At 55.6% G+C, this 11,231-nt stretch overlaps 1 long non-coding RNA gene across 3 annotated transcripts; it reads left to right on the top strand.

Annotated features, from left to right (window-relative positions):
* The first annotated feature begins 2,453 nt into the window (after window positions 1–2,453).
* LOC110391419 lies at window positions 2,454–7,907 on the top strand. 3 transcript variants are annotated; one of them, XR_002434065.1, is made up of 4 exons: window positions 2,454–3,031; window positions 3,915–4,678; window positions 5,110–7,611; window positions 7,704–7,907. It is a non-coding gene; the product is annotated as an uncharacterized LOC110391419 (long non-coding RNA). The 3 variants fall into 3 exon arrangements; XR_002434064.1 differs by having other exon boundaries at window positions 2,454–3,344; XR_002434063.1 differs by having other exon boundaries at window positions 2,454–4,678.
* The last annotated feature ends 3,324 nt before the right edge of the window (window positions 7,908–11,231 follow it).

Raw genomic sequence — 11,231 nt, 5'->3', positions numbered from 1 at the left:
GAGAACGGCGCCGAGCAGGTGCTGCAGCCGCTGCGGGACACGTCTGCGTGTCTCTGCAGCTCGGCACTGGGCCCTGAAAGACCTTCAGGTGTGACCGGCGGTGACAGGGCACCGGGTTCCACGGGAAAGCTGCAGAGCGCCTCGAAGTCGAGCGGGGCCCCTGGAAACCCGCGAGGAAAGCTCAGCGGGGCTTGGAGCGCAGGAGCGGGGAGCGAGGGGCTGGGAGGCAGCTCCCCGGGAAGTTCGTTCGGACACTGCGCGTGGTGCCGGGACGCGCCGGGGGGTGCGGAGGGAGCTCCGTGTCTCCCGCTCACAGCTCGAGCCCCGCGGGTCAGACGAGGAGCAGCGCCCAGCAGCTTGCGGCTCCCGGGCCGCTTCCTCCCCCTGTTTCGCGCGCTCTCGTCTCTGTCCCCTACTCAACGTGCCCCGGAATCGGGCCGGTTACGGCTCCCGAGTGCCCCTGCGCGCCCCGGTACGCACCAACTCGCTCACCGCCGAACGGGATCTGCCAGTTCTTCCGGATTTATGGTCACCGATCGTCCCATCGCTACTGCGCATGCTCCAGTCAACGCCGGTCTTTCTCGACAGTCCTCCAGACTCTATGGTCACCCGTCTAGTAGGCAGTAACGCGCACGCGCCAGAAACACGGAAGCGGTGTCCCGTTACCGTTACCGCTCCGGTCTCTACGGTCAGAGCTTCTTCCGGCCGTGCGACGCACTCGCCCGCAGACGCGGAAGTGGCGTGCGTTTGCTTTGAGCGCTCCGTGCCGTCGGTCCCCGCCGGTGCGGGCTTTCGCGCGCTGGGCGGTACTGTGCATGCGCACACAAACGCGGAAGTAGCGCGGTTCCGGTCGGCGCCGGGACGCTGAGGGAGCGCGGAGCGGGGCGGGAAGCAGCTGAGGCTGGGGTGCGTGCACAGCTCCGGGCCCGTCTTGCGAGAAACAGCTGTGAGGCGCAGATTCCTTCTACGCAGGTGAATTCATTTTTTTTCCATCTGTAAATTTAGGTGGAAAACTGCAGTTTTCGTTCATCTTTGTGGGAGTGATGTAACGGTCCGTGCAGAACTCAGAACTGCAGCTCGGTGCAGTGACTGCCTGTAGATTTGCTAGGGCCTAAAACTGCCCATTTTTTGGCATTAAAAAACCAGCCAAGAATAAAATCTGTCGTGCGGGAAAGGCATTTGTGAACAAATACGTTAAATATGAGCAAGGCAGAGGCTGAGAGAACGCTAACGTGGCCCTGTGATTCCTGCTAACGTGCCTTCATTTAGAAATCATAGAAATCCTAGAACTGCTCAGGTTGGAAAAGACCTTCGAGATCATCAAGTCCAACCACAGCCTCACCATGCTGCCCTAACTCTAACAACCCACCATAAATCATGGCCCCGAGCACCACATCCAGGCGGTTTTTAAACACATTCAGGGATGGTGACTCCACCACCTCCCTGGGGAGCCTGTTCCAGTGCTTCACAACCCTTTCTGTTAAGGGTTTTTCCTGATATCCAACCTAAACCTCCCCTGGTGCAGCTTGAGGCCATTTCCCCTTGTCCTCTCACCACTGAGAAGAGCCCAGCCCCGCTCTCGCTGCCATCACCTTTCAGGTATTTGAGGAGAGCAATGAGGTCTCCCCTCAGCCTCCTCTTCCCCAGACCAAACAGCCCCAGTTCCTTCAGTCTCTCCTCGTAGGCCATATTCTCCAAGCCCTTCCCCAGCCTTGTTGCCCTTCTTTGGACCTGCTCCAGCACCTCAATGTCCTTTCTGTATTGAGGTGCCCAAAACTGAACCCAGTACTCGAGGTGGGGCCTCACCAATGCTGAGTACAGGGGCAGGATGACTTCCCTAGTCCTGCTCACCACCCCATTCCTGATCCCAGCCAGGATGCCATTGGCCTTCTTGGCCACCTGGGCACACTGCTGGCTCACATTCAGCCCATGTCCATGCACACACCAAGGCCCCTTTCCATCAGGCAGCTTTCCAGCCACTCCTCCCCAAGCCTGTAGGGTTGCCTGGGGTTGTTGTGACCAAAGTGCAGGACCCAACACTTGGCCCTATTGAATCTCATACCGTTTGCCTTGGCCCATCCATCCGGTCTATCCAGGTCGCTCTGTAGTGCCTTACCACCCTCCGGCAGATCAACACTCCCTCCCAACTTGGTGTCATCTGCAAACTTACTGAGGGTTCACTCAATGCCCTCATCAAGATCACTGATAAAGATATTGAATAGAAGCAGCCCCAGCACCGAGCCCTGGGGGACACCGCTCGTGACTGGCCGCCAACTGGATTGAACTCCATTGACCACAGCTCTGGGCCCGGCCATCCAGCCAGTGTTTCACCCAGCAGAGCGTGTGCCCATCCAAACCATGGGCAGCCAGGTCCTCCATGAGGATGCTGTGGGGGACAGTGTCAAAGGCCTTACTGAACTCCAGGTAGACCACATCGACAGCCTTGCCTTCATTCACTGAGCGGGTCACCTTGTCATAGAACGAAATCAAGTTTGTCAGGCAGGATCTACCATTCATGAACCCATGCTGACTGGGCCTGATCCCCTGGCTGACCTTGAACTGATCCATGATGGCTCTTTCATTATCGTTAATTTTGCTCAGTAGTTAGATTTTGGTGCGTGATTATTTAAAAATAATCTAATGGACGCTGGCAAATAATTAAAAAAAAAAAAAAGCATGACGCCATCAATTGGATGGATTTTTTCTTCTTAGCCTATATTCACAAGCACTTGGCAGAGGTTTCCAGGGTTTGGAGAAGTTTTCCTTGGTTTTCTTCTTTTTTTTTTCTTCCTTTTTCCCCTCTAAGTTGATGTTCTTCCCCTGTCAGTGAAAGAAAGAGAGAATGGAACGCCAGGGGCTGTGCTGCGGGCCCACATCAGTCCCACAGGAGAAGTTCTTGCTGAGGTCTCTCCAGCTGCTGATCCTTGCCCGGATGCTGCTCAGCAATGGAAAACTGCATGTCCCGTAATGCCCCGGACCCCAATTTCGGCGACTCGTTGCCCGAACAGGTCAGGGCAATGTACGCACACAGGTATTTCCCCATTGCACAATGCAGTGCTCCCAGAACTCATTGCAGCTCTTTAGGGCACCTTCCAGGCCGCCTGCCCTTTTCCTCTCACCTTTCCCCAGGTTTCCTCCTTGCTTTGCCCTGTTGTTCCCGTTGCCTTCCTCTGTGTTGCTCAGGCATTGCACTTCCTTTGTGAATATCAAATTCTTGAGCGCTGCCACTCTGCGAGGGAGTTATCCAATCGCTTCACGTTGTGCCCTGGGCCCAGAAAATCCCCTGAAAACGACCCAGAGAAGTCACCCTACAAGTAACGCTAACAGTAATCTCAATCCTAAAGGTAGCTCTAACCTCAGTGCTAACAGAATGCTCATCATAACGGTAATGGCCCTAAAAGTCCTGGTAGCATAACAGAGGTGCCGGGCCGTCCCTTCAGTATCGTGTTGTGTTAAACGCGGGCGGCAGCGGAGCAGCATGTCGCTCCCGGGCGGTACAAGTTTCTCAAATGCTGCACTGCAGGATTCAGCATTTGTGAAGACAGTGCTACCATTCTGCAGGAGAGCTGTCTGGTCGGGTTGCACTGCATCTCTCTGTGCCTTACATCTCTCTCCGGGGCGCAGGAGCATGGAGGCACATTGTGCGTACGGGGTCAGATTTGCGGGGCAGGCGATTCCCTTGGTGGGGTCTGAGTGGTGGGGCCAGAGCCTGAACCCAGATGAGCTGAAGGCCGCCCAGATTTGCTTAAGGCCTCCGGGGCCCTATGCCCCCGAGGCCAGTGGCAGTCAGTGCCAAGAGCTCCTGGCCTCGGGGCTCAGTTGCTGCAGCTTGCTGGAAAATATTCCCCCAGTCTTACAGGTTTTCCTCCCAGTAAGTTCGTACTCTGTTCCGCTTATTGAGCGTGTATCCCTAGAAGGATGATTGCAGAAGGAGAAGAAGAGACAAGATGGTGTGAAGCCTTTTGAAAACAAACCAAACACCAGAAAAGAAAACCCGCCCCAAACTGCACTGACCCAACGCGGGCAGCAGGCTGAGTGCTGGAAGGCTTTGGGAACTGTTCTGTTGCTCCCTTGTGATTCAATTAGCCATGAGCTTGCACGTCTCAATTTCTCCTCTTTTGGATGCTGTAACCGAGGCACACCAGCTCGAGCGAGTAACGGACAAGCTGTGCACATCAATATGATGCAAAAGCAACGCCGTTTATTAGTCTTAGTGCAGTTTCTTATGTAGAGATATCAAGCACGTTGGCTCAATCAGATAAGCAAGTTACCACCATGCAGTCGTTAATCAGCTGCCTGTCATCAAGCTCCTTTGAAGTAGAACTCGTGGCGTCGTCTTGTTCTGAGCATCTGCCAAGGTCCGGGCCGTCCGTGCTTCTGATCAGGACTGTAGCTGTCCTCTCAGATGTCCCGTTCAGCGTGCCACGTTGCCACAGCATCGTTCCGGAGATTAGCTCCATACAATAGCAGCATCGTTAACAAGGTACAGCACGACTACATCGTTATCTTCCTTGCGTCACTGCGGCGTCTGCCCCCACTCCCGCTGCCTATGAGCGAAGTTCCTCGTGGTACAGAGCTGTGCAGCCGGCTGCCTAGACCAAATATGCACAACGTTGGAGGAGATCACGCATTTTTTTCATGCTTTTGACGTATGAGGCTGGTGTATGCCTTCAAGCAGGTAACGTCTAAAAGACATTTCTTTTTGTCTTTTTTTTCTTTTTCCTTTTCTTGGAGCAGTAGCTCTATACGTAGATAGTTTATTCTCTGCTGCTGTGTTTCCCATAGTGGTATTCTAGGGACGGCTTCTGTTGTTGATGGCTTATTTGCTTATTTTAAATACCGAAAGGAACGTGCAGCTCTTTTTCTTCTGCCTGTGTAAAGCTGCCTTTGTTTCCTCTGTATTTTTGAGTCGTGCTCTCGAACAGAATGTAGCTGGATCTAGAGTAGCTGCCAGAGAGCTGTCTGCGGGCAGATTGTGCTGGATTTCCCCGAGGGACGGCCTCAAGTTCCCTGCCTCCTTGAGAAGCGTGCTCGCATTATTCTTGGGTGGCGTCGTATGTTTCTGCTGTATCAAGATTTTATTACAAATCCATCATCTGTCTCCCAAAGGTGACGCTGAGAAGCGTGACTCACGACGGCTGATGCATCCCTCCTGCTTCCTATTCATTCTTCCTTTGGGTCAAAAGCAGAGCAAATCCATGAGAATTGTGACTGGGAGCCCCGCTGTTCTGAGGCCGCTTGTCAGTCTCAAGCGTGGTGCCCGGGGGCAGATCCCGGCACCGGTGCCAAAGGGAAGAGCTGCCGACGAATCGCTCCGTATCCAAACCCATCCCAGGGATATTTTCAAGCCTTGGGTGAAGCTCGGCCTGGTGGGGCCAGGTACAGAAGCTGTTACTGCTCTGCTTTTTCTAAAAGTGGCTCCGCTGTTTTGCGTTGCTCTGTTAATTGTTCTGAACCACCCTTGGCTTCGCTGCACGCACCTGTGCAATTTATACCAGCTTTTTTAATCACCTCAGACACTGGCAAAAAAAAAAAAAAACATGACGGCATCAATTTGATATATACGTATATATTTTTACACAGACATTCATAAGCACTTAGCACTGGTTTCCAGGGTTTGGAGAAGTTTTCCTTGGTTTTCCTCGTCTTTTTAATTTAATTTTTATTTCTTCTCCCCCTCCTCTCCTAACCCTGTGTTCTTCCCGATCGTCAAGGACCTGCCGGCCCGCGCCCCCCCCGCAGTTCTTTCTTTCCGCGGTCTCTGCTGCCACCTGGTGGCCAAGCCGCGGAACTGCCGCTGTCTGTTTGGTCCTGCAGGCAGCACGGCGCATGCGCCCAGAAATGCGGAAGTAGCGTATCTACGTGCTAACCGCTCTGCGCAGCTAATCCACCCATCCTGTGATGAGTCCTCTAGGCAGTAGTGCGCATGCGCCCGAAAACTTAAAAATAGCGTCCGTTTCTACGACCCTCTCTGAGTCGGGCGAGCAGTCAATCCTTGGACCGCCGGCTCAGCGACATTCCCCGCCCCTTCCACTTCAGGACGGCATTGGTCTATTTCCTCGGGCGGCTTTACGCCCGAGCTCGCCCCGGGAACACGGACCGTTTTCGCTCCCAGCGGCCCCTGCGCGCACTGCGGCACCCGATTGGCTCGGCGTTGCACGTGATCGTCAGCTCCTCCCCCCCCCCCCCAACCGGCACTGCGCACGCGCACTAGCGGAGCGGTACTCGCTGCTGCCGCCCATGGAAGAGGATTCGGTACCGCAGGCGCTGCGCGGGTCCTGCAGAAATGGCGGATCTGAGTTCTGACCCCTCTGCGCAGCTAACCCACCAAGCCTTATTGTAACTAGTCCTCTAAACAACAGCACACACGCGCTGGAAGATGTACAGAAGGCATGGATTTCCTCCTCGCTACTTCAGCTGCAGGAGAGCAGAGCGGGCACAGACCGTCAGCTCTGAGCAATGCTCCCCAGTCTGCGGAGCGAGGTCTCTTCCCTATTTCCACATCTTTATGCCTGAGCCGAGAAGCGACCATTTTGTCTCAAGGCTGCCCATGTGCATGCCATGACATCCCATTGGCTCGTTGTGGCACGGGATTGACAGCTGGCCGCCCCAACACCGCGTGTACGCACGAGCTCCTGAGGCTCTCGCTGCTGCCCCCATTGAAGAGAATTCAGCGCTGCAGGCGCTGCTCTGCACACACAAGCAGCTTTGTTTCCTGGAGCTGCTCGAGGGCAGCGCGAGCATCAGTCTTGCGCCGCTGCAGGTTCCCAGGCCCGAGAACGGATAGGCTCGGCTCACAGCTTCCCCTGAGCGCCTCGTGGCTTCCTTCTTGCTCATTACCACGGCGGACTGACAGTCGTCCCCCAGCCATTTAAATGCGTTCCCTGCAGCAGGGGACTGGGAACAGCCTGGAGATTCGTGGGGCATGGCGTTGGCATGGAGCAGCCCCAACATCGCAGCAACCCGGGCTGGGCACAGAGTGGCTCCAGGGTCAGCCCCAGCCGAGTTTACTAGGAGCTGCTGAATGGAATTCTCCACCCTCTCCGGGCCCCTCGCCATGGGCTGCAGGTCAGCGGCCACGCGCACTCGGCAAAGCCATATTGCTCGGCGCGTGCCCGCGTCCACGGCAGTCCCGTGCACGCGCGTGCCTGCAGTACCGCCCGGCGACCAGCGGAGGGCAGCAGAGAGCCGCGGCGCTGAGGCAGACAGCAAGGCGCTGTGCCCGCAGACCGCCTGCTTCCACCGTGCCCTCAGCCGGCGCAGCCCCAAACCCACCCTGGAAATGGGCGCTGCCCCCTCCCCATGGCTGCCCGCTACTCACCTTTGCCCCCAACCTCTCCTTCCCCCTCAGCGTGGCCCTGGGGGTCCTCCCCCAAACGCCGTCCCCTAGACAAGGCACCTGACTGCCTTCGTTTCACCTCAGAGTGCACTGGCACTGAAACGCCCTGTTTTTGCCTTAAATGTTTGCCCTAATTTCCCTGTGTCTGGCTTCAAATGCTGGACCCAGAGCCTCGCTATTTCACCCCAAGCTCCAGTCTCAGACTCACTATTTCTCCAAACACCAGCCCCAAATCCTCACTATTTCACCCCAAACTCCAGCCTAGCGGTGAGGTTGGGGCTGGTGTTTGGAGAAATAGTGAGTCTGAGACTGGAGCTTGGGGTGAAATAGCGAGGCTCTGGGTCCAGCATTTGAAGCCAGTGAGGTTGGGGCTGGTGTTCAGCACAGTCTGCACCTAGAACAGAATTTGGGGCAAATAACGAGGGGGGAACCGAATGAGACGGGGGGGGGGACTACAGAATCATAGAATTGCTCAGGTTGGAAAAGACCTTCAAGATCATCAAGTCCAACTGCAGCCTCACCATACTACTCTAACAACCCACCATAAATCATGTCCCCGAGCACCACATCCAAATGGTTTTTAAACCCATTCGGGGATGGTGACTCCACCACCTCCCTGGGGAGCCTGTTCCAGTGCTTCACAACCCTTTCTGTACTGAAGTTTTTCCTGATCTCCAACCCAAACCTCCCCTGGTGCAACCACCGAAAGGAGAGAGAAGGACCGTGCCGGCGGTGGATGCGATGGGCAGTGCCAGCAGGGCGTCCCCTGCTTCAAGGGGCACTCCTCCTCTCTCCTGCTTTGATTCTCCCCAAGGTCTGCAGGGTTTGTTCCACTTGCACGCTGTACCCGCGTGGCCAGCGCATGACACAGAGCCCAAGTAGAACACCTGCTTGCAAAACAAGGCTTTGCAAAAACAAGGCCAACTACCAAGGTCAACTCACTCTACAAAACCAGATCCTTGCGTCTACAGCCACAAATATCAGTTCCCTTAGAACTGCCAGGATACTTTGTTCCATCCCATGGTCACTCTTCAGTCAGGGCCCTTTGGCACCCCAACATTTCTACCTGATGCCCCCCCCGGTGATACCCTGACATCACCCCACAACATGACTGCAGTGTCAGCCCCCAGCAATTCCTCAATGTTCCCCCCGTCGTCACTCCCTAGCAACACCCCAGTGTTACCCCAACATCACCTGAATGTAAGCCCCTAGTGTCACCAGAACAATACCACACCCCAGTGTCACCCCAGCGATACCCCAAAATCACTCCTACTGTTAAACCCCAACCTGAACCCAGTGTCACTCTGAGTGTGCCCCTTGAGTGTGCACCCCCAGCATCAACCCAACAGTGTCACTCCCTCATGTCCCCCAGTGATATCCAACCATCCCCCCAACAGAGTCACCCCCCAACGGAGTCACCCCCCAACACTCCTCCTGATTCCCCCCCAGCAATACCCCAACATCATCCCCCAATATCACTCCCCAACACCACCTACCAGTGATACCCACACATCAACCACTAACATCACTCCCCAGCATCACCTCCCGTAATACTGTAACACAATGGAAAACACAGCAATGATAACAGAGTAGCAATGTCCTAGGCTACAGCAAAGGAAAACTTGTTCAAGTACAGCAGCTGTAGGCACAGAATCAAAGGAAGAAAACCTACTCCACCTTGGAAGACCTCACCCAGGCAGAGATCTCCAGCAAAATCCCCTCACCTCCACTGCCAGCCCATAAATGAGGGCTGGGAAGGGGTGCCTCCACCCCTTCCTGTGACTCAGGTACATTGCATGGACCTGGGCTCCCCTGGGCGGGCTCTGCCCTCCCACCAGGTGCTCAATCACTGTTTCAGGCCCTGACTTAGCATTGCCACTGCACCTCCCAGTGCCACCACAACTATGTCACCCCAGCGCCACTCCCTGATGTCACTCCCCAGTGATACCCCAACATCACTTCCCAACATCACCCCGGTGTCACCCCACTTTCACCCCCAGCATCACCCCAACAATGTCATCCCCCACCATCACCCTACTGTCACCTCGGTGTCACCTCCCAATGTCTCTCCCTCATGTCACCCCCCGGTGATACCCCAACATCACCCCCCAGCGTCACTCCCCAGGGTCACTCTGCAACATCACCCCAGCGTCATCCCAGCATCACCCCCTGGTGTCACCCCAACTTCACCCCCCAGCATAATCCCCTGGTTTCACCCCCCAGCAACACCCCAGCACCACTCCTGCTGTCACCCCTCACTGTGCCCCTGCCCCCCCATCCCCCCCACTGTCCCTGCTGTCCCCCCGCTGTCTCCCTGTCCCTCCCTGCACCCCATCCCCTGCTGTACACCCCCCTGTCCCCTCATGTCCCCCCGTGCCCACCTGCTGGCACTGGCCTCTAGCTGCAGCACAGCACCCTGTGAGTGGCTCTGTGTCACCTCCACTGTCACCTCCCCCAGCACCTGCAAGGAGAGTCCAGCACCATGTCCCCCATGTCACCATGTACTCTCCATGTCCCCTCCATGTTCCTGCATTGCCCCCATGTCTCCGTGTCCCCTCTGTATCCCCATGTCCCACCATGTCCCCATGCCCTCACCATGGTGTCGGCGCTCAGCACGGGGTGGCCCTCATAGCACAGCAGTGTCCTTGTCACTGTCCCCGCTGTCACCGGCACTGTCTCCGTTGTCACTGGCACTGTCGCTGCTGCCTCCCGGCAGTTGATGGGCACTGGGGACATGGGGACATCTGGGGACACTGGGGACGTGGAGAAGGACATTGGAGACGGGGGATATTGGGGGGACATTGGGGGAAATAGGGACATTGGGTGCACCGGAAAGATGTTGGGGGGTGTGGGGACACTGGGACATGGGGACATGGAGGGGGCACCACCTGGCACCTCCCTGTGTCACCTCCCCGTGTCACCTCCTCTCACCTCCATTATTCTGACCCCACATGTCACTCCCATGTCCCCCCATGTCCCCATATGTCCCCATATGTCTCCATGTCCCCCCATGTCCCCATGTCCCACAAAAAAATTAAAAAAAAAAAAGAAAGAAAAGCATGACTCCATCAATGATTTTTTTCAACTGATATTCATAAGGTTCTGAGCGCGCGGCCTGGTGTGGTACGTAGCATCCTGGGGCACGATGGGACTGCAGGATGCTCCTGCATGGATGCTCCTAAAGCAGCCGAGGTGTGCTGCCAGAGGAGTGCGAAAACAGCTGTGAGAGATTGAGCATCGGACCAGATCTGGAACTGGTAATAGCAGAGATATCAAGAATAGCACTGAAGATGGCAGGTTGCATTTCCTGAAAGTCATATTTCACCAGGCTTCATTGATACGTATGTTGAAGTGCCAACCAGTACGTTTATTTCCGTGTGACAGACCTTATATACCGTTCAGAGCTTTATTAAAAAAAAAAACAAAACGAAATAGTTTGGACAGAGAAGTGCGTTACAGTTCAGTGCAGAACTTAAAGTGTAGAATGTGGTCCGAGTGAATTGTGGGAGGAGGTGTTTTTGCACAGTTACATCAGAGTCCGCGTTTGATTCAGACGCATTAAGTGGCATTGATGGAAAACATCACGGGTGGTGGCAAAACAAAAGAGGTGTCGTAGCTGCGGGAAGTATCATATGTGGGATGAAAGGGCACGCGGAAGTGGCGCGTGTCCGCTGTGGTCGCTCTGCGCGGCTAATCCTCCAGTCTCTATTGTGGTTAGTCCTCCAGGCGACAGTGCGTATGCGCCCGAGAGCGTGTAAGAGGCACCCGCTTCTCCAAGGCGCTGAGGTGCGGGCTTGCAGTCGGGGCGTGGACCGCCGGCTCAGCGATGTTCTCCCCCCGCTTCCAATCCAGGCTGCCCCTCGCCTATTTCCTCGGGCGGTTTTACGCCCGA

Source organism: Numida meleagris, unplaced genomic scaffold (genome assembly GCF_002078875.1).
Source record: "Numida meleagris isolate 19003 breed g44 Domestic line unplaced genomic scaffold, NumMel1.0 unplaced_Scaffold362, whole genome shotgun sequence".
NCBI lineage: Eukaryota > Metazoa > Chordata > Aves > Galliformes > Numididae > Numida > Numida meleagris.
The sequence above is the reverse complement of the archived record's forward strand: the minus strand, read 5'-3'. Positions and strand labels throughout refer to the sequence as shown.